Source organism: Gossypium hirsutum, chromosome A11, assembly GCF_007990345.1.
Source record: "Gossypium hirsutum isolate 1008001.06 chromosome A11, Gossypium_hirsutum_v2.1, whole genome shotgun sequence".
In the NCBI taxonomy this organism is placed as follows: domain Eukaryota; kingdom Viridiplantae; phylum Streptophyta; class Magnoliopsida; order Malvales; family Malvaceae; genus Gossypium; species Gossypium hirsutum.
This window is the reverse complement of record NC_053434.1, coordinates 83,718,667-83,742,967: the sequence shown is the minus strand read 5'-3', so window position 1 is coordinate 83,742,967 and position 24,301 is coordinate 83,718,667. Positions and strand designations below refer to the sequence as shown.

The window sequence follows — 24,301 nt, the reverse complement described above, 5'->3', positions numbered from 1 at the left end:
CCACAAGCTCGTATGGCCCATTTAGCCCAAATTTAGATACGGCTATGTGTACACCATAGCCTGGTTCATTAATAGTCACTTACTGTTGATTTTATCCTTGTGTGCCCACGAGCCCATTGGGCCCACACGGCCCATCGAGGCTCAAAACAACCGAAGTCATGTGCGCGACATGACAAGTCCAACTACTTCTCGCTTAACAGGAAATTTACCCACACGGGCCCATGGGCCCATTAGGCCTATTCAGCCCATTTCGTGGCTCAAGTGGCCCACTACGGCCTAATCCCATGAATTCGTTCATGGTGGCCTTACTTGTCGTACGCCCACGTTCCGTGAGCTCGGTTCACCACATGTGCTATCGCATGCTCATGTGGCGTCATACGCCATATTTTGGCTTTTCGGCGTTTTTTCGATCTACAGTCATAGCAGAGTAAAAAACACATACATTTTCAACTTTTCAGCCGGTTATCAAAACAAGGCATACGGTTACACACCTGCTTACGAAAACGTTGGAAGCATCCACGAGTACTCCAACCTACATTCATCCAAACATTTAATCAATCATTCACTTATTACGGTTTATATTGTAACACCCCGCACCCGAGACCGCTGCCGGAGTTGGACACGAGGGGTTAACGGCTTAAACCACTCATTTTCACAGTCCATTTTAAAAATTTCCAGGCAGTTGGCTAACTGCGTCACTGTCACTTGAAAAATCATATCTTGAGTTCCAAAACTTGAAAATCAGTTTTGTAATTTTTTCTTGAAACTAGACTCATATGTCCATCTACATATTTTTTTCTAGAATTTTTGGTTGGTCCAATTAGTACAGTTTATTAGTTAAAGTCTCCCCTGTTACAGGGTGCGACTACACTGACCTTCATGCATTACGACCTGGATATCTCCCTGTACAGGGCTTCAATACTGATGCCGTTTGTTTCTATAGAAACTAGACTCAAAAAGAAATCTATAAATATATGGCATGACTTCTAAATGTCTCTGGTTAATTTATAATGAATTTCCAAAGTCAGATCAACGGATCCAGAAACCGTTCTGGCCCTGTCTCACGAAAACTTTAACATCTCATAATATACTGTTCATATTAACATTTCGTTACTTTCCTATGAAAATAGATTCATCAAGGTTCAATTACATAATTTATTCACTATTTAATTCCATTCCTACTATTTTTAGTGATTTTTCACATCCACATCACTGCTGCTGCCAGCATCTATTTTTAAGGTAAACTTTACCTATTTCATGATCCTTCATGGATCAACTAGAGTTTGTCATACATATATCAAAAGTGATCATGAATAACCATTCCCATGGCTAACCGTTGCCAACATTTCCATACCTCTCGACGGACAACATACAAAACGATTATAATGCTATGATCAAAGTATATTTAAGCCATTTTCGCATGGCTATCCAAATTTACACAATACCGAAGGGTTCATGACCAACAACAGAAGGGTGGTCCTATACATGCCATTTCAAAGTTCAACCAAAAGTATACCAAAAGGAGCTTTGATAGTGTGGGCGACTTCGACTTCAAAATCCCGAGTCCGATAGCTGAAGAACCAAAATCTATAAAACAGAGAATCAAAGAAACGGAGTAAGCATTAAATGCTTAGTAAGTTTTGAGCAAAGAATTTAGACACAACCAAAGTATAGCATTCATGTAGCTAAACAGATAATTTCATATGCACAAATTTTCAATATCATACTTACTTCACATTACCAACCCTTATATTCATACACAAAGATCAACTTAGCCAAAGGCCGGTAGCTCATTTATCAACTGAGCGAATACTTATTTGTAAGGGCTCAACTAATTCAAAGCACATACGAAACATACCTCAATGTTGGGATGTTACAAGCGTATTAACTGAAATTTTTACAGCAAGATCGTTCATTCCCGAATCACGTACCTTCAAAATTTAACCGGATATAGCTACTCATTCAAATGCTTTCGGGACATAGCCCGGTTATAGTAACTCGCACAAATGCCTTCGGGACTTAACCCGGATTTAGTAACTCGCACCAATGCCTTCGAGCTTAGCCCGGAATTAGTAACTCGTACAAATGCCTTCGGATCTTAGTCCGGATATGGTAACTTAGCACAAAGCCTTCGGGACTTAGCCCGGACATCATTCGAATAACCATGCACATCTAACAATAAATCATGACACATTCGTATTTCATTTTCATTAGCAAAACTCAAACACAAGACACTTATCACTCTTGCAATTTCGGCTCAATAGCCACACACAAAGAGCATGATTTTGATTTGCTTAAAACATGATCTAATCAAATCATAATTTAAGCTCTATTACTCAAGAACTTACCTCGAATTTTGTCGAACGATTTCGATGGCTATTCGACCACTTTTTCCTTCCCTTTATCGGATTTAGATCCCCTTTGCTCTTGAGCTTAATTAAACAAATAAATTGATTTAATCATTTGAGCATCGAAAAGAGGAACACAAGGCACTTAGCCCATATTTATACATTAGACATTAAAGTCACATACATGTGAAATCATGCATCAACTCAACATATTAACCCACACTCCCTTTTAGCCGATTGTCCTAACCAAGATAAAGGCATCAATATGCTTGCCTCTAACCGAATGCATGCAACACTAATCTTCTCATGTGGCCGAGTATGCATGTATATGTTGAGGCCAATTATATGCTTAATACTTCCCACAAGTATGGTTACTTGTATTGGTTATATACCGTTTCGTTTCAAATTCAAAACTCGGCTAATACGCATTTATACACTAGTAATCAAATACTAACATTTTGCATTTTATCTTACTACCATTTCACATCTACTTTCTACCATGGCCGAATACATCAAGACACCATTTACCCTTGCAAGGCATAAATTTCATCATCAAAACTAACAAGCTTATAATCCTATGACCGAAACCTCTAACAACACCAATTAAAATACTTCATGGGTTTGAGGTAAAACCAAGAAAGAAACTCATGAATATCGAGATATAAGCACTAACATTGTTCATCTAGATTTAGCATGACACAACATCCATCACCCTTATATTTACCATAGCCGAAAACCTTACTCATTCCAAAAATTCAAATCTCAACTTGGTCACAAAAATAACTTGATATCTCACCAACACAACATCAACACCAAGCAAGAATGATGCATCCATGGCCGAGTGTCATTTCCATCACATAGCAAGATTTAAACCATGGGCTAGGTAGAACTCAAGCTAACAACTAAAACATGCATGCATCTCATCGAACATCATCAAACATACCTTAGCCTAGTTACATGCATGGCCGAACCTCTTCAACCTTTCTTCTTCCTTCCTCCTTAAAATTTTCGGCCAAGGATGAACACTTTTTTTTTTATTTTTCTTTCCTTCAACTCACGGCAATAGGGGGACAATCACACACATCCTTTCTCTTTTTTTTTGTTTCTCATCCTACTAACACTAATATTTTATTGCCCATGCTCTTTATTTTATTAATCCTTACATAATGCATTACCCCAACATGTTTATGACATGTTTTTAGCCATAACATCTTGTCCACCCATGTTCATGGCCGGCCACTACATATTAGGGGGGAAATTGACATGCAAGTCCCCCTTTTGATTACATGCACTATTAGGTCCTTGTAGATTAGCCTATCACATTTCAAAAATGTCACCCATAAGTCCTTTTGACAAAATTCACATGCAATTTACTAAATCGAAGCCTAAAACTTTCACACATTCATAATCACATATTTTAGACAATAAATATCACATTCAAATAATTTGGTGACTCGGTTTAGCGGTCCCGAAATCGCTTTCCGACTAGGGTCACTTTAGGGCTGTCACAACTCTCCCCCACTTAAGAAATTTTTGTCCCCGAAAATCTTACCGGTAAATAGGTTTGGGTATCGCTCTTTCATAGAGTTCTCGGGTTCCCAAGTAGCTTCTTCGATCCCGTGTTTGAGCCATAACACTTTCACTATCGGAACCCTTTTGTTTTGCAACTCTTTCACTTCACGAGCTAGGATACGAATTGGTTCTTCCTCATAACTCATTTCGGCTTGAATTTTGACCTCGGAGGGGTTTATTACATGCGAAGGATCGGATCTATAACGTCGAAGCATCGAAACACGAAAAACGTTGTGGATTCTTTCGAGTTCAGGGGGTAAAAGCAACCTATATGCAACTGGGCCAACTCGTTCGGAGATCTCATACAGCCCAATGAATCTCGGACTCAATTTGCCCTTACGGCCAAATCTGAGTATCTTTTTCCAAGGCGAGACCTTAAGAAACACTTTGTCTCCCACTTGATACTCAATACCTCTTTGTTTTAAATCCGCATACGACTTCTGACGATCTGATGTTGCCTTCAGACTTTCACAAATTATTCTTACTTTCTGTTCAGCATCTTTAATCAAATCCACTCCGAAAATTTTACTTTCACCGAGCTCGGTCCAAAACAATGGTGTACGGCATTTACGCCCGTACAAGGCCTCGTAAGGTGCCATCTTAATACTTGATTGAAAACTATTGTTGTAAGCGAATTCAATCAAAGGTAAACACCGTTCCCATGAACCACTAAACTCGAGGATGCAACATCTCAACATATCCTCAAGTATCTGAATTATCCGCTCGGATTGACCATCGGTTTGTGGATGAAAAGCAGTGCTAAAATGCAGCTTGGTACCCAAAGCTTCTTGCAATTTCTTCCAAAATCGCGAGGTGAATCTCGGATCTCTATCCGACACGATAGAAATAGGTACCCCGTGTAATCTCACAATCTGAGAAATATACAATTCAGCTAGTTTATCCAATGAAAAATCCGTACGTACGGGGATAAAGTGAGCCGACTGAGTCAGTCTATCCACAACAACCCAAATCGCATCTTTCTTACTTGCCGATACTGGCAACCCAGATACGAAATCCATCGTGACTCGATCCCATTTCCATTCAGGTACCATGATTGGCTGGAGTAAACCCGTAGGCACTTGATGTTCCGCCTTTACTTGCTGACATATTAAACACTTCGAAACAAAATCGGAAATGTCTCGTTTCATACCATGCCACCAATACTGGCGTCTCAGATCGTTGTACATTTTCGTACTCCCCGGGTGAATTGACATTCGGCTACAATGGGCTTCATTCAGAATCATCGAAATGAGTTCTGAATTTCTTGGAACACACAACCGACTTCTAACCTCAAACAATCGTCATCATCAATTTGAAATTCGGATTCCATATTCGGAACACATTCAGCCTGTTTTGCAACCAATTCATCGTCGACTTTCTGAGCTTCACGAATTTGATGAATCAATAATGGTTTGGCCTTTAATTCAGCTACTAACACATTGTCGGGTAGAACAGACAAGTGTACATTCATCGCTCGTAAAGCAAACAGTGATTTCCGGCTTAAGGCGTCCGCAACCACATTAGCCTTTCCCAGGTGGTAATCAATGACAAGCTCATAATCTTTCAACAACTCAAGCCAACGTCTTTGTCGCAGATTTAAGTCTCTTTGAGTCATCAAATATTTGAGACTTTTGTGATCCGAAAATACATGGCACTTCTCACCAAATAAGTAATGTCGCCATATTTTCAAGGCGAATACGATGGCAGCTAATTCGAGATCATGGGTCGGATAATTTTTTTCATGTGGCTTTAATTGTCTCGACGCATACGCCACAACTTGACCTTCTTGCATCAACACGCAACCTAACCCAAGTAGGGAGGCGTCACTATAGATGACAAACTCTTTGCCTGATTCGGGCTGCACTAAAATTGGGGCTTCAGTCAAATAAGTTTTCAGTTGATCAAAACTTTTCTGACATTTTTCCGTCCATTCGAACTTAATATCTTTTTGAAGTAGCTTCGTCATGGGTGTGGCTCTAATCGAGAAAGCTTTTACAAACCGTCGGTAGTAACCGGCGAGTCCCAAAAAGCTCCGAACCTCAGTAATATTTCTCGGAGGCTTCCAGTTAAGTATGGCTGAAATTTTGCTCGAGTCAACTCGAATACCCGATGCAGATACCACATGGCCCAAGAAGCTAAACTCTCTTAACCAGAACTCACACTTACTGAACTTAGCATATAACTACTTATCCCGTAAAATTTGCAACACTAATCTCAGGTGCTCAGCATGTTCGGTCTCATCTCTTGAATAGACCAAGATGTCGTCAATGAACACAACTACGAACTGGTCCAAATATTGTCTGAAGATCCGATTCATCAAATCCATAAATACCGCAGGGGCATTAGTGAGCCCAAACGGCATCACTAAGAACTCGTAGTGGCCATATCTCATTCTGAAAGCAGTTTTGGGTATATCCGAATCTCGAATTCGCAACTGGTAATAACCCGATCTCAAATCTATCTTTGAAAACACTGAGGCTCCCTTTAGTTGATCAAACAAATCATCAATACGCGGTAACGGATATTTATTCTTTATCTCCATTTTATTCAGCTGACGATAGTCAATGCACAACCTCATGGTTCCGTCCTTCTTTTTCACAAACAATACTGGTGCACCCCAAGGTGAGAAACTTGGTCGAGCGAAACCTCTATCCGTCAACTCTTGCAACTGAGCTTTCAATTCTTTTAACTCGGTTGGTGCCATACGATACGGAGCTATCAAAATTGGCGTAGTTCCAGGTACAAGCTCAATACCAAACTCTACCTCCCGAACAGGTGGTAAACCCGGTAATTCTTCAGGAAAAACATCCGGGTATTCACAAACCACCGGCACAGATTCGGGTTTCTTTTCTAATTCTTTGTCATCAAGTACATACGCAAGATATGCTTCGCACCCTTTTCTTACATATTTCTGGGCCAACATTGCTGATATTACAGCTGTCAACCCCTTTAAGTCCGTAGACTCAACTCGGATTATCTCGTTATTTGCGCACCTCAAATCAATAGTCTTGCTTTTGCAATTCACAACCGCATCATGCACGGTCAACCAATCCAAACCAAGAATAACATCAAATTCATCAAACGGCAAAAGCATCAAGTCCGCCGGAAAACAGGAATCTCGAATTACTAGGGGGCATTTCTTACACACTTTGTCGACAAGCACATAACGACCCAAGGGATTTGACACCCGAATTACGAACTCAGTAGACTCAATAGGTAAAGTCTTACTGGATGCTAAGGTTTCGCATATATAAGAATGAGTAGAACCAGGGTCAATCAAAGCAATCACATTAGTATCAAAGAGAGTAAAAGTACCAGTAATAACATCTGGCGAGGAAGCATCCTCGCGTGCGCGTATAGCATAAGCCCTAGCAGGAGCACAAGCCTCAGATCTGGTCGCAGCATCTCTAGATCCTCTCTGACCACCACTAGCATTTCCCGTGTTTCTAGATGGTCTACCTCGAGCAGTGGTAGCACTCGGTTTCCCACTCTGATTTACATTCTGTTCAGACAATCTCGGGCAATCTTTGATAAAGTGGTCAACTGACCCGCACTTGTAGCAGGAGCGGTCATGGAATCTACAACTTCCAGAATGCCATTTGCCACAATACTGGCACTCCGTTCTATCTCGACGATCATTTCCCACACTGGCGACCGAAGTGACTCGTGCACTCGAAAGGGGTCGATCGCGATCTCGTCTAGAAAAGCCCGAAGTGTCTCTAGACCGGCCTAAGCCATCTCTAAATTTCTTCGATGACTGTGGGAAGGGCTTCCCCGAAGACCTCTTACGAAACTCCCTTGCTCCCGCCTCAGCTTTTCTTTTCTCCATACTGAGCTCCTCGGCTTTGCAAGCTCGCTCGACAAGTGCCACAAATTCTCGGATTTCCAAAATGCCAACATACAGCTTTATATCATCATTCAATCCATCCTCGAAACGTTTACACATTACGGCTTTTGAGGAAATGCATTCTCGTGCGTACCGGCTAAGCCTTACAAACTTTCATTCATAGTCGGTAACCGACATGGAACCTTGTTTAAGTTCAAGAAATTCTTTCCGTTTTTGATCCATAAATCTCTGACTGATATACTTTTTTCGAAACTCGGTTTAGAAAAACTCCCAAGCTACTTGCTCTCTAGGCACAACAGAAGTCAACGTATTCCACCAATAGTAGGCAGAATCACGTAGCAAGGAGATAGCACACTTTAGGCACTCATCGGGTGTGCAAGATAGCTCATCGAGTACCCGAATAGTGTTGTCCAACCAAAATTCAGCTTGCTCGACATCATCACTATCCGTAGCCTTAAATTCAGTAGCCCCATGTTTTCGAATTCTATCAACTGGGGGCTTATTTGACCTTATTTGGTCAGATACCGGAGGTATGGTAGGTGCGGGGGTTGTGTTTGTCGGGAATGGAGGTTGTGGAACAGCCGTATTAGTTCGAATGTATTGGTTGAACCAATCATTCATCACGCTATAGAAAGCTTGTCTAGCTTCATCATTCGGATTACTAGCATTAGGTTGAGAGTCCACCGGCACTATCCCTTGTGCGGGAGCAGGCGCTACACTCTCAAGATCATCAGCTACCGCTCGGTCGGGATCGGGATCCATTACTATAAATAAACACATTTCAACTATCAGAAATCACCACACTATCAAATAAATCACATAATGGCATGTATAGCTAGACCCAACGTATTACGATAGTCCTAGAATCGACTAAACCGTCGCTCTGATACCAATTTAATTGTAACACCCCACACCCGAGACCGCTGCCGGAGTCGGACACGAGGGGTTAACGGCTTAAACCACTCATTTTCACAGTCCATTTTAAAAATTTCCAGGCAGTTGGCTAACTGCGTCACTGTCACTTTAAAAATCATATCTTGAGTTCCAAAACTCAAAAATCAGTTTCGTAATTTTTTCCGGAAACTAGACTCATATGTCCATGTACAGATTTGTTTCTAGAATTTTGGTTGGGCCAATTAGTACAGTTTATTAGTTAAAGTCTCCCCTGTTACAGGGTGAGACTACACTGACCTTCATGCATTACGACCTGGATATCTCCCTGTACAGGGCTTCAATACTGATGCCGTTTGTTTCTATAGAAACTAGACTCAAAAAGAAATCTATACATATATGGCATGACTTCTAAATGTCTCTGGTTAATTTATAATGAATTTCCAAAGTCAGATCAATGGATCCAGAAACCGTTCTGGCCCTGTCTCACGAAAACTTTAACATCTCATAATATACTGTTCATATTAACGTTTTGTTACTTTCCTATGAAAATAGATTCATCAAGGTTCGATTACATAATTTATTCACTATTTAATTCCATTTTTACTATTTTTAGTGATTTTTCACATCCACATCACTGCTGCTGCCAGCATCTATTTTTAAGGTAAACTTTACCTATTTCATGATCCTTCATGGATCAACTAGAGTTTGTCATACATATATCAAAAGTGATCATGAATAACCATTCCCATGGCTAACCGTTGCCAACATTTCCATACCTCTCGACGGACAACATACAAAACGATTATAATGCTATGATCAAAGTATATTTAAGCCATTTTCGCATGGCTATCCAAATTTACACAATACCGAAGGGTTCATGACCAACAACAAAGGGTGGTCCTATACATGCCATTTCAAAGTTCAACCAAAAGTATACCAAAAGGAGCTTTGATAGTGTGGGCGACTTCGACTTCAAAATCCCGAGTCCGATAGCTGAAGAACCAAAATCTATAAAACAGAGAATCAAAGAAACGGAGTAAGCATTAAATGCTTAGTAAGTTTTGAGCAAAGAATTTAGACACAACCAAAGTATAGCATTCATGTAGCTAAACAGATAATTTCATATGCACAAATTTTCAATATCATACTTACTTCACATTACCAACCCTTATATTCATACACAAAGATCAACTTAGCCAAAGGCCGGTAGCTCATTTATCAACTGAGCGAATACTTATTTGTAAGGGCTCAACTAATTCAAAGCACATACGAAACATACCTCAATGTTGGGATGTTACAAGCGTATTAACTGAAATTTTTACAGCAAGATCGTTCATTCCCGAATCACGTACCTTCGAAATTTAACCGGATATAGCTAATCGTTCAAATGCCTTCGGGACATAGCCCGGTTATAGTAACTCGCACAAATGCCTTCGGGACTTAACCCGGATTTAGTAACTCGCACCAATGCCTTCGAGCTTAGCCCGGAATTAGTAACTCGCACAAATGCCTTCGGATCTTAGTCCGGATATGGTCACTTAGCACAAAGCCTTCGGGACTTAGCCCGGACATCATTCGAATAACCATGCACATCTAACAATAAATCATGACACATTCGTATTTCATTTTCATTAGCAAAACTCAAACACAAGACACTTATCACTCTTGCAATTTTGGCTCAATAGCCACACACAAAGAGCATGATTTTGATTTGCTTAAAACATGATCTAATCAAATCATAATTTAAGCTCTATTACTCAAGAACTTACCTCGGATGTTGTCGAACGATTTCGATGGCTATTCGACCACTTTTTCCTTCCCTTTATCGAATTTAGATCCCCTTTGCTCTTGAGCTTAATTAAACAAATAAATTGATTTAATCATTTGAGCATCGAAAAGAGGAACACAAGGCACTTAGCCCATATTTATACATTAGACATTAAAGTCACATACATGTGAAATCATGCATCAACTCAACATATTAACCCACACTCCCTTTTAGCCGATTGTCCTAACCAAGATAAAGGCATCAATATGCTTGCCTCTAACCGAATGCATGCAACACTAATCTTCTCATGTGGCCGAGTATGCATGTATATGTTGAGGCCAATTATATGCTTAATACTTCCCACAAGTATGGTTACTTGTATTGGTTATATATCGTTTCGTTTCAAATTCAAAACTCGGCTAATACGCATTTATACACTAGTAATCAAATACTAACATTTTGCATTTTATCTTACTACCATTTCACATCTACTTTCTACCATGGCCGAATGCATCAAGACACCATTTACCCTTGCTAGGCATAAATTTCATCATCAAAACTAACAAGCTTATAATCCTACGACCGAAACCTCTAACAACACCAATTAAAATACTTCATGGGTTTGAGGTAAAACCAAGAAAGAAACTCATGAATATCGAGATATAAGCACTAACATTGTTCATCTAGATTTAGCATGACACAACATCCATCACCCTTATATTTACCATAGCCGAAAACCTTACTCATTCCAAAAATTCAAATCTCAACTTGGTCACAAAAATAACTTGATATCTCACCAACACAACATCAACACCAAGCAAGAATGATGCATCCATGGCCGAGTGTCATTTCCATCACATAGCAAGATTTAGACCATGGGCTAGGTAGAACTCAAGCTAACAACTAAAACATGCATGCATCTCATCGAACATCATCAAACATACCTTAGCCTAGTTACATGCATGGCCGAACCTCTTCAACCTTTCTTCTTCCTTCCTCCTTAAAATTTTCGGCCAAGGATGAACCAAAGGATGAACACTTTTTTTTTGTTTTTCTTTCCTTCAACTCACGACAATGGGGGGACAATCACACACATCCTTTCTCTTTTTTTTGTTTCTCATCCTACTAACACTAATATTTTATTGCCCATGCTCTTTATTTTATTAATCCTTACATAATGCTTTACCCCAACATGTTTATGACATGTTTTTAGCCATAACATCTTGTCCACCCATGCTCATGGCCGGCCACTACATATTAGGGGGGAAATTGACATGCAAGTCCCCCCTTTTGATTACATGCACTATTAGGTCCTTGTAGATTAGACTATCACATTTCAAAAATGTCACCCATAAGTCCTTTTGACTAAATTCACATGCAATTTACTAAATCGAAGCCTAAAACTTTCACACATTCATAATCACATATTTTAGACAATAAATATCACATTCAAATAATTTGGTGACTCGGTTTAGCGGTCCCGAAACCGCTTTCCGACTAGGGTCACTTTAGGGCTGTCACATATATGGTCTTAATCCCCAAATAAATAATACTATCTACCTCAATTGAACAAACCACGGCTGTTCTACTAAATTTTAGTAGACTAAAACCGATCCCACTTTACTTGTCGATAATCTGCTATATCAAAAACTCTTACTAGGAGAGATTGCCTAGGATCACGACATAAATCTTACAGAGATATAGGGGCATTCGGCCTATGCTTAAATAATAAGAAAGGTAATGCTCTTACCTTAATAGAATAATGGAAGAAAGAGGTTTAACAACTTGAGTACTTCTTCTCTTCACCACTTCTCAGGAATACCTAAAACCCCACAATCATGTCTTGTCGACAACTCTTGTAGAACTGGAATAGAGAGGGAGAGGTGGGACAAGGAATGTTTGGCCAACTCAGAACAAGAAGAAATCAAAATATCGAGAGGAAAGGAGAACAGAAAATAGAGAAAAAGATAGGGAGAAAAGAGACTAAAATTGGTCAAGAAAATGAAAGGTAAGAAAGGTGAAAGAAGGAGAGCAGTTGACTGAGATTAAGAGAGGTATTCAGCAATACACATGACTTTACCCAAATGGTCAACTCGACAATGCCAGCAACCAAAATGGAAACCAAAATAAGAGACTACTTTCGGTACTTCAGTTCATAACAAAATCGGCAGAAAAGGAAGGATTCCCCTAAAACAAAAGTGACCATAACTGAACAAAAGAGAGTGGAAAAACTAGCTTAGCCGAATTTCCACACCCCTAATGCCCATTTCGGCACATTTCCCTCAGCTCATCAAACTCCTAACTTTTCTCGACAAAACCCTCCCTAATCTTCTCTTTGAATCTCTCCCCTTATCACTGCATAAATCATTCTAACCACTCCTCTTTGACCATTTCAACTTAGAGTCCCAAACCAACTCTAATACTAGCCGTCCATGTAGCAAAATAAATATCCATCATAATACTATGGCGACACTCAAACCGCTGACCACATGCACACTCCTAATGCCTTCTTGCCACTTGACCACATGCTTCTTTGTGTCACCTTTTAACCTTAATTAATTAAAAGGCTTACTACCTAACATTCAGGGTTTTATTCACTTAAAACCAAAAATTTTGCTAAAGCCCAGGTTTGAACCCAGGACTTCTCCAACACTTCTCCAGACCCTTAACCACTGAAGCAAACCTTCATTTATGTCACTTCTTGCACAGCAATTATTCACATGCCGACTTCCAAACACTCCCCAAGCCTAAGGCCCATTTCTTTTAGGCCCAAAATTTGGGGCATTACAAAGTTTCCACATTTCACAATTAAATCCTTAATTTGTATTTTCACTAAAAACCACTTAACAAAACTTGTATAAATATCATCAAATATTCATAATCTATCATTAACCATCAAAATACTCATGTATTCATCAATGGAAACATTCAAAATCTTTAAAAATTTTGCAAAGTAGTCCCTGGGCTAGCTAGACCTAATTGCAACAATCTCAAAAACATAGAAATCATTAAAAATGGGATGAAAAATCATACCAATGCAAAGTAAATAGCTTGGTCGAATGCCCTAGCATGTTTTCATGGTTTCCTTCTTTAAATTTCGGTGAAAGACATAATGATGATGATAAAAAAATGGTTTTGTTTTATTTATTTTATGATTATTAACATTTTTCTTAATTAACCTTAGTGAATAAACATTAAAATCACATAATACATGCCCAATATTGTCCACCCACCAATATAATGGTCTAATTACTACCTAAGGACTCTTACTTTAAGGTTCTATAGCTATTAGATACTTTTAGCTAATAGAACTCAAGTTTTACACTTTATGCGATTTAGTTCTTTTTATCAAATTAACTAATCAAACGATAAAATTTCTTAACAAAATTTTCACACAAACATATTATCATGTTGTAGACATTAAAAAATAAAATAATAATAATTTCAACTTCGGATTTGTGGTCCCAAAACCACTGTTTTGATTTGACTAAAAACGGGCTGTTACATCATGTATATCATGTAAACATCAAAAATCAAGGATGAGCTCGTCATGTAATAACTTTCAAAAGCATATGCTTTTCATATCATATTTCCATATAACATGTACATTTCCATAATCAATCATCCTAAGTTCAATTTAACCATGTCAGAACTCTTCCCATTGAATTTATTTGAAATATTGATGGATACGCTCATGTAGTACACTTAAAGTGTACAAAATTGAAAATTCGTCAATTCATATCCAGGGGTATCCATTAGGGAACGTAATCAGTAAGCACTCTCTCGAGCCATATAACAGTATGCTCATGTGAACCATGTAACAGGAAGCTTATCCAGGCTAAATCAGGAAACTCATAAGAGTTTAAAATAGGAAGTTCATTAAGCTTAACAAGTAACTCCAAAGAGTTATTATCAGGGAGCTCCGGATAGCCATATAATAGGATGTTCAAGCGAGCCATGTCAGGAAGCTCACAAAGATCCTATACCAGAATGCTCATAAAGAGTAGCGTTTGTGTCCGCGATACGTGCAGGATTACAACCGATCGTAAATAGGACGCTCACAAAGAGTTGTGGTTGTGACAACCCGAATTAGGGCCTAATCGGAATAGTGGTTTTGTGACCACAAATCTGATATAGAAATAATTGTTTTATAATTATTTTGGGGTTTATGATATAATTTCATGATTTCGTGAAAATTTCGTGATGAAATTCTGTACATTTCACGCTTAAGTTGAGATTAGGGACTAAATCAAATAAATTGTAAAACTCATGTTTTAGAAGTTTTTAGTATGAAATTGCTTTGGGATATTAACTAGGAGGTCTTAAATAGCAATTTGACCCATTCTTAAGTTATGGAAAAAAGTTGGACATGGAGGGAATTTTTTTGAAAGTTTAGTAGTAAGGGCATTTTGGTCATTTGTATATTAAATGAAATAAAATGGGAAAAATAACACAAAATTGGTTATCATCTTCATTAGTTGCTGCCGAAAATTTCTCTCCTCCATAGCTAGGGTTTCTTCAACTTTCAAGCTTCATAGTAAGTGATTTCAAGCCCCGTTTTTTATGTTCTTCACATTTTTGAAATACTCGTAGCTCTGTTTACTTATTTCTACCATTAGTTCGAGTTAGGGTTTATGTTTAAAAAGTTACCCATGAATGATAGGCATGTATTTTGTTGTTTGATGGTAGAATATGAATGTTTGAAGTTAGGAGAACGATCTTTTCTAAGCGATTTTTAACGAAAACGAGCAAAACGGCATAATCGATAAAAATACCTATTGTTCATAACTATGTGTTAGAGTGAGAATTTGATGTTTCCATAGAAGAGAAAAATGATCAGTAGGTCATTAAACATAAGAATAAGGGCTGAAATTAAATTTCCGAGCCTTGGGGCAAAATCATAATTTTGTAAAAGTTAGGGGGCAAAAATGTAATTTTTGTATAATGTGATTTTTGGATTAAAATAAATAGTTCGAGTGTTAAATGAGCTAAATATGTTGTTATAGATCAAGAAAGGCGTGGAATCGACCTCGAATAGGGGAAGGAGAAAGTTTTGGTCTAAATTGCAACATTCTCATATTTTGCACCGAGGTAAGTTTGTATGTAAATAATACATTAATTTCATTTACATTCTTATATTTAAGCCTATTATATATATATTAGCTGATGTTGAAGTATAAATTGACTATTGGAAGAATGGAAATAAGTAATAGAGAGAGATCCCAGTTGAACATTCGGAAAAATCGAATAAAATAGAGGGAGCGTAGCTAGGTCACATGTATGGTGCCGAGTGCACATCATGTGTACAAGAAGGCTATGAGATACTATATAGTAGCTAGGTCACATGTGTGATACGGGATGTATCCCATGTAGACAAGAGAGCTACGTGAGAGATAAATGTAGCTAGGTCGCATGCGTGATTCCAAGTGAAGGACACCATGTAGACAAGAGAGCTACGTGACAAATCGGCTAGGTCGCATGAGTGGTACTAAGTGTTCACCATGTGTACAAGAGAGCCGAATTAAATGAAATATGATGGTGGGGCTGTGTGCTGAAACCATCAAGTATCGAGGATTAATCCGAATTGTTCAATGGGATGGTTTTGTGGTGACATTGTAGTCATGGACCTACACTTGTGATGTATGAAATGTGGTGAAAATGATTTGTGGTATATATATATGTAAGTTAAAATGAGGTTAGTATAAAGAATGTGTGAAAGAGTGAAATTAGCATTAAAATTGTTCTGGATAGTAGCAGTGACGTGATTTTGAAAATTCACCAAAAATAGAAGGAATTTAATTAGAGGTTGAATGAGATGTGAAATTAAATCTTAATGAGTCTTATTTCATATAAAAGAAACAGAGCAAGAAAAGGAATTCTATATTTTGAGATATTTACAATTGTGTGAGACTTGCTCAGGATGACTATGTGATCCCCTGTTTCAACTTTGAAAAATCATTAAAAATTGTAAAAAACAAATTAAGAAATATAGTTTATATTCCTAAGTTCCTTATTGAGTCTAGTTTTAAATGAAATAGGTTTCATGGTTATTTGAATTGTGTGCTGAGAGAAATTCAATTCGTAATGAACAGAGGTCAGATCAGTTGAGCTGTGTAACAGGGGAAATTTTAACTAATAAACTGTACTAATTGGCTGAACCAAAAATTCTAGAACAAAATTTGTAAGAAGTTTTATGACTCTAGATTCAGGGAAATTTTATGGATTTTAATTTCGAGTTTCGTAACTCGAGTTATGATTTATTTAGTGATCATGACGCAGGAGGGACAGCTTGATCAAATTGGAGTAAACAGTAAAATTAAAAATATGATATAATTGAGTTATGTTGTAAACATATTAGATTCCTTATTTGTTATTTATATACTTACTTACTAAGCTATAAGCTTACTTTCTTTTCTCTCCTTTGTCTTATAGTGTCATCTAGCTAACACAGGAGTCAGAGATCGTAGAAGATCCGCCCGCACTATCAATACTCTTGGTATCTGAACTCAACATTTTGAAATATGGCATGTATAGCAGACTTAGTTATTTTGTTACGTGTCATAATTATCTAGGTTTAAATTACTACTTATAGTATCAAACTAATCATTTTGTACGAAGCCTTTGAAGTTGGTTTGTATTGTTAATGGCATATGTTATAATGATCCATGATCAAATTGCACGCCATATTTTTGTTGGGTTTTATTTAATAGTATATACTAGAATTTGTTAATACCTTGTACCCTGTTCTGGCGACGGATACGGGTAAGGGGTGTTATAGTGGTAGTCTGCAACACATGCAGGATCACTACCGATCCGGATGCTCGTAGGAACCATGTAACAAGAAGCTCAAGAAGGCTTATAATAGGATGCTCGTAAGAGCTATTGTGTGTCTGCAGCATATGCAAGACCACAACCAATTGGGAAACTCGTATCCATCGAACTTCATTTATTCAAACGAGACTTATCATTTATCGGGCATTATCGGATATGTATTCAATTTTCATATGCATGAAAACTACATAATTCTCATACATGTCATTCAATTCAAGCATATAAATGTACAAATTTAGTTATACGAACTTACCTCGTCACTTGTTCGTATACAGAGATCTACTAATCTGATACTTTTTCTTTTCCTAGATCTAACTCTTTATTTGATCTTTCCGGATCTATATAAATGAATTTAACGTCAATTTAATACATTTTATATTCAATTTAATTCAATTCACATCCTAGGCAAAATTACCATTTTCCCCAATAATTTTCATTAATTCTAATTTCATCCCTAGGCTTGGAAAATGAAATTCATGCAATTTAACCCTTATTTCGAGCCTAAAAAAATTACATATAACATTTACAGCAGCACATGTATTTCATAAAAATTAGAAATTTTCCATGAATTTTACATCTTTACAATTTAGCCCCTAAATCCCAATTTCATGGAAATTTCCTTTACAAAAGTTGTTTACTTATCAATAATCTTTCATTTTCTACCATACATTTCAAAATTACAGCATATTCATCCATGAGAAAATTTTAATACTTTGATAAGTTTACAAATTAATCCCCAAAATAGATAGATTAGGTTATTCTGATCTAAAAAATATAAAAATTACTAAAAACGAGACAAGATTACTTACCTAATTAGGCTTGCTTGATTTTCTTTCTCTTTCCTAGGGTTTCCATAGAATTTGGGGGAGAAGATGATATAATTTGATGATATTAGATATTTATTTTATTTATCATCTTTTATTTCTTTAAATTTTCAATTTAGTTATTTTCTTTTTCTAATTTTCCATGGTTGAATCATCAAAAATATCTACTAACTTTTCTTAATAGTCTAATTACCATATAAGGACGTCAATTTTTGAATTCCATAGCTATTTAATCCTTCTAGCTACTAGAATTCAATTTTTGCATTTCATGCAATTTGGTCCTTTCTATAATTAAACATGTAATCGGAAAAATTTTCTTATTCAAATTTTCATACGTCTTTCTTATCATGATGCATACCATGCAATAATATTAAAATAAACTTTCTTATCATGATGCAGACCACTATTCTGATTTCACTGAAAATAGGTTGTTACATAAAAAATACTTAAAATTTATATTTTATATATCAAAGTATTAATAATGTGCCAATAATAAATTATTTTCTTTTATATCCTTACTAAAAAAATTAATATTAATGAATTTAAACATTATATAAATACATATTTATATCATAACTTCACGTCTAAAGTAAACGTTTTATCTATCAAAAGTAGTTTTTAATAGGAAACTAAACACTTTTAAATTCATCCTCTTTTATAATACCATCGTTCTGAATTGTTCCGTAAAATAAAACAATTTGCTCTTTACTTTAACATAAATGTACTAGTCTGTCTATTTCTTAAATAGAGCTCAAAATACAATCAAACTCGTAATATAATAGCCTCCATGATAGTTCTACCTTTAGGCAATCTCACCACTAGTAATGAAAGCTTTCCATGGCCCAGTTTTACAAGCTAATCCAATGTTAGACTTTATACCTATACCTGTTACCAAGTTTTATACCAAGTAAAAATTTTCCTCAAGAAAGAAAAGGTACAACCCTTATTTTCCTTTATTAGCAAATTCCATGAAAAAACAAAGAGAGCCTCTAAAAAAATTATGGGGCATATCAAAGGTACTTCACCTCTATTAAACAAGGAATGACTAAAAACAATTATCACATTTTTTTTCACTTTATACTTTTTTAAAATGAAAAACATAAAAGGGGAGATGACAACATCATGAAAGTCAACAACAAATTAAAACTTCACTAATCTTTTTTCAGTCTACATAATCTTACCAAAATTAGCTTTTTTTTAAAGCTCTCAAGGCTTGAATACCAAAGCAAGTCAAACTTAGGGGATTTTATCGATGGACTTTGAATCCACCTCTCTAAAAATGGTAAAGAGGGATTTCGAGCACCACTCGTGCTGGATGAGTGCACTTGCTTTGCTGGTATTGTTCACCCTTGCCTTGATTATGGTTAATGGATCCAATGCATGTTGTGTACCCACGGTGATAGCGTTCACATTGGTAGAGAAGTTATGGGTCACCTCAGCACCAACAGCAGTGTTGGTCAATGGATTCACAATATAGCAATAAGATGAGTTAACTGAATCACCCTTTTCATTCCTGCATTGACAAGCAAGGTATTAAAATTGAGATTATATCATTTGGAATGTTCAGTTGTAGATAGGTGTATAGAACATAACTATATGCAAAGCCTGTAATAGCTCATTTTTAGTGAAGTCAGAAACAATGGTTTTGGGACCATAGTTTTAATGAGTGAGTTAATATTTTCATTTTTACAGGATTATATTAAGGTCGTATTAAAATTTCATTAAGAAATTTTGATGTTTGCATCATTAATTAAGTAAAAAAGACTAAATCGTAAAATGTGTAAAGGTTGAGTTCTATTAGCTAAAGCGGTCTAATGGCTATGAAATCTTAAACTAAAGGACTTGAATGGTAAATAGACCATTTAATAAGTTATTGGATAATTATGTATTAGGTTTTATTGAAATTTTGATAGTTTTTAAAGGGTAAAAAGGTAAATTAGTAAATAAACCTAAAATAAACTAAGAAAAATGATATCATCTTCCCCATTTTTCATTTGCTTGGTTGAATTTCACCATTGAAGAGGGGGAGAGCTTCGGTTTTGTGTTCTTCTTGCATGGTATGCATTCAGGCCCCGTTTTTAATGATTTTTATGTTTTTGAGTTCATTTTAGCTTAATTTAGCTAGCCTAGGGGTTAATTTGCAAAAATGTTCAAAGTTGAGGGACTTGCCATGAATTTTTTGGTTAATTTTTTATGTTAATGTTAACTTATGAATCTTTTTGAAAAATAAACAAGTTTTGTTAAGTGATATTTGATGAACTATGGAAATAAGGATTAAATTGTTAAAGGTATAAATTCTAGGGTTTTGTTGTGGATTGTTGATAATTATGAGTTTCTTTAAGGTCCATTGTAACATGGGTTAAGTTTAATTTAGGTTTAAACGGTTAGGTTTCAAGTTATGAGTTTAAGAACTAAATTGTGAAAAGTTAAAATGTTAGGGCAAATTGATAATTTTGCATAAATATGAAATATGGATTAAATTGAATACTAGAAGTACTTAATTGATTGAAATTATCTATTTAGATCAAGATAAACCATTCAGACTTAGATCAAGGAAAAGCTAAAGCTTTGGATTAGTTCATCTTACTTCTATGCCCTAATTATCAAGGTAAGTTCGTGTGAACTACGATCTTTTTAATATTAGCCAAGTTAACTATTTATTATGTTGTTTAAGTATAATTGAATTTGAATATATATGTATCAATGCTATAATGAATTGACAGATAATAAGTCCCGGTTGAACCTTAATAATTCTTAGGATACAAATGACACGCCATTAGGGATGTCATGTTTCGGGTGCTAGTCTTAAATGTCCTACTGATGGCTGAGGTCCTGCATTTGTTACTGGTTCTCCGTAGCTCGTCTAATCAGCATCGTGTAGCTTACATTCTGACCTACAACTCTTTCACAGCTCGTATGAACAATGATGTAAAGGAAATGTTACGAATCTATGTAAAGGCACACTATGTGTAAGCTTTCCCGAACGTCCAATGTAATTCTAGATGGTTCAACGGGTAAGAAAAGGAAAAGAAAATGGTAAGTGTGCAAATGGAATTAATCATCATCTTATGGTAAGGTTGATGAATTAAATGTTATGTTTATATATGGTAAACATCATATGTTATGGTTGATCTCATATGTATCATGAACAAGTATACTAACTTGTGAGTTTGATGATGTTGTATAGTCTTTTACAAAGCTTTTGGCATTGGTAATGGTTTATACTTATTCTATAAATTGTATTTTTGAAATGGTAAGTTATGTTTTAAGTTTATACGAGCTTACTAAGTATTCATTGCTTATGTAGTTGTTTTCCTTTGTTTTATAGATTATTGGAAGCTTGATTTGGTCGGAAGCTCGTCAAAGACCTGCCACACTATCCAACAAATATTTCGATAGTTTTTGAATACTTTGGCGAAGGTTAATAATGGCATGTATAGGTATTTTTTTAATGGTATTTAATAAATGTGTTAATGTATGTTTTGGTAAGTTTAAGCCTTGAAGTTATGTTAGATTTGGTGAACTATAATCCCTTACCAAACCATGTCATTTTTTTTACTTTTAAGTATAAGTATATAAGGTTCTTTTGGTATGTTTGTAATGGTTTGATAATGGTCATTTGTGATATGTTTTGGTAGGTAATTGAACTAGGTTATAATGCTTGAAATAAGGTAATGTTGACTTGTTTTGGTATGTAATGTTTTAGTATATTTGTGGTGCCTTTGAATGGCATATTGGTTAGTGATTTAGGATGTTTGAAATGGTATGTTCATGCATGTTTAAATGGTGTTTAGTTCCCTTGAAAGTGTGCACAATTGGATTGTATATTTATGCATAGTTGGGTTATGAAATGGCTTGATTTTAGATGAATTTTGGGTTCACATGGGCTGTCACATGGCCATGTGACACACACGGCCTAGTGACATGACTGTGTGTCCCTTGTTTGAAAGTTACAAGGCCTAGGGTGATTCCACACGGTCGTGTGACCCCTGTTTCTAATTTTTGCAACTTTTTTCCAAAACTTTTTGTTTTGTTTCAAATTAGTTCTGAATTGCCTCGAAGTTATTTTTAGGGCCAAGAGGGCTCAATTTAGGGATAAAATGTTGTATTGAATGGATTATGATATGTTTAGTTTTTTTAAATGTTAAAATGTTAAATGTTTCTAATTGTATGGTAATGCTTCGTAACCTTAATCTGGCGATGGAGACGAGTTAAGGGGTGTTACAGAGCCAAAGAAGCAATGTGGTTTGGATTGGTGAAGCTTAATCTCTCATTGCATTTGGTGAAATTCCCAGTCTTTGTGTCGAATGAGATATCGGTACCTAGTGCAAGAACATTCGTTCTAAGCACATCCAAGAAGTTAACTATCGTGTTGGCAGTCAATCTAATGCTTGACCTTATCCCAGTATACTCATGCAATATTGGAGTTCAATCTAGTATACACAAAAGTGAAAGAACAGACATGTCCAACAACATCTCAAAACTAACATAAGGATTCATGACATTCAACATAAAATCCTCAACACATGGTATTTTCTCCTGTCGGCCATACATAGTTGCAAAGGATGAGAATACCATCTGCTTAGTAGAAAAACGTGTGAATACATATAACACCAAATTAAAAGAAGAATAAGGGCGCAGTCACATTTTCTAGTCGTGTTCATGTTTACTAACACCTAAAAACTTTGGTGGAATTGAAGCAGTACAAGCAAAAACTATTGTTTTTAAAATCTTCCTTAGACAAAATTATAGAAATAAAAATGACCATATTCAAACACTCGAACAACTAGAAACAACTCAAAGGAATTCTAGAAATTATACTAATTTAAAATCTTCCTTAAATAAGTTGAAATGCAACTATGAAACCAAAAATATACCATACTGAGGACAACAAAGGGTTTTAAAGACATTCTCATACCTTTTTGCAATTATATTTGGCCATGATCTTATACATAGTGATAGTGTCAATCAAATTATTGTCAAAATACTGACAAGTGTAACACCCTTAACCCATATTCGTCGTCAGAACAAGGTTTCGGAGCATTACCAGAACTTTCAAAATATTTTTCAAATAATTCTTGTAAATTACTATTCATTAATTGAGATCATTCAACATGTCCCTTGATTAGACCTTCGAGGCCCAATACGAGCATTAGAATTGAGTTGGGACTTAATCGGGAGCTCAAAGAATTTTTTGAGAATTTTCAAAAAAATTTCAAGTTACAAGGCTCACATGCCCATGTGGTCCAAAGGACACACCCGTGTGACCTTGGGACACGCTGTGCTACAAGCCTTGTTCGACCCCGTGTAACTCTCTGACTTGTGCACACGGCCATGCCACACGCCTGTGTGCTAGGCCGTGTGGTTAATTAAATTCTTTTGAAATTAGGTGCAGGTTTCACACAGCCAAGACACATGACTGTGTTCTAGGCCGTGTAGCACACATGGTTGAGACACACGCCCATGTCTCTGCCCGTGTGCTCAATTCTGAGCATTCTGTTTCTCAAAATTAAGGTGCAGGGGACACACGACCTAACCACACGCCAATGTACTAGGCCATGTGTCACACACTGTCTAAACACACGCCCGTGTGTCTGCCGGTGTAGACAAAATAAAGCCATTTCCTAGCCTCATTTGTCACCCAAATTTACCATTTTCCTGCACTAAAACATAGCAAGCACATTCCAACCAATTCAAGCATTCAAACTAGTTGATAGTGTGACATTGCTTCAATGATCTCCAACCTTCATGAGCTTCCGAGCACTATAAAACAGGGAAAATAAAGTGGAGTAAGCGTTATATGCTTAGTAAGTTCATATAATAGAAACTAAACTTACCAATCCCGTTTATTAAATCTAAGCATACAATATAATGTTTTTCATCCATTAGCAAAATTGCCTAAACACATGCATTCAATCAAACATGTTTGTAACAACCCGATTTAGACCCTATTCGGAACGGTGGTTTCGGGATCACGAATCTGAATCAGAAAAATATTTTAAAATATTTTTCTGATTCGGATTCGTGGTCCCGAAGCCACCGTTCCGAATAGGGTCTAAATCGGGTTGTTACAACTCTCCCCTTTAGGGATTTTCGTCCTCGAAAATCTTACCGATGAATAAGTTCAGATAGCGTTCTTTCATTGCATCCTCTGGCTCCCACGTTGCCTCTTCAACTCCGTGTTTCTGCCATATTCTTTCACTAACGAAATTTTCTT

The 24,301-nt window shown here is 36.5% G+C and overlaps 1 pseudogene; it reads right to left on the bottom strand.

Moving 5' to 3' along the window:
* Positions 1-19,290: 19,290 nt before the first annotated feature.
* Positions 19,291-23,026, bottom strand: LOC107956692 (mitochondrial outer membrane protein porin of 34 kDa-like; annotated as a pseudogene).
* Between the last annotated feature and the right edge of the window lie 1,275 nt (positions 23,027-24,301).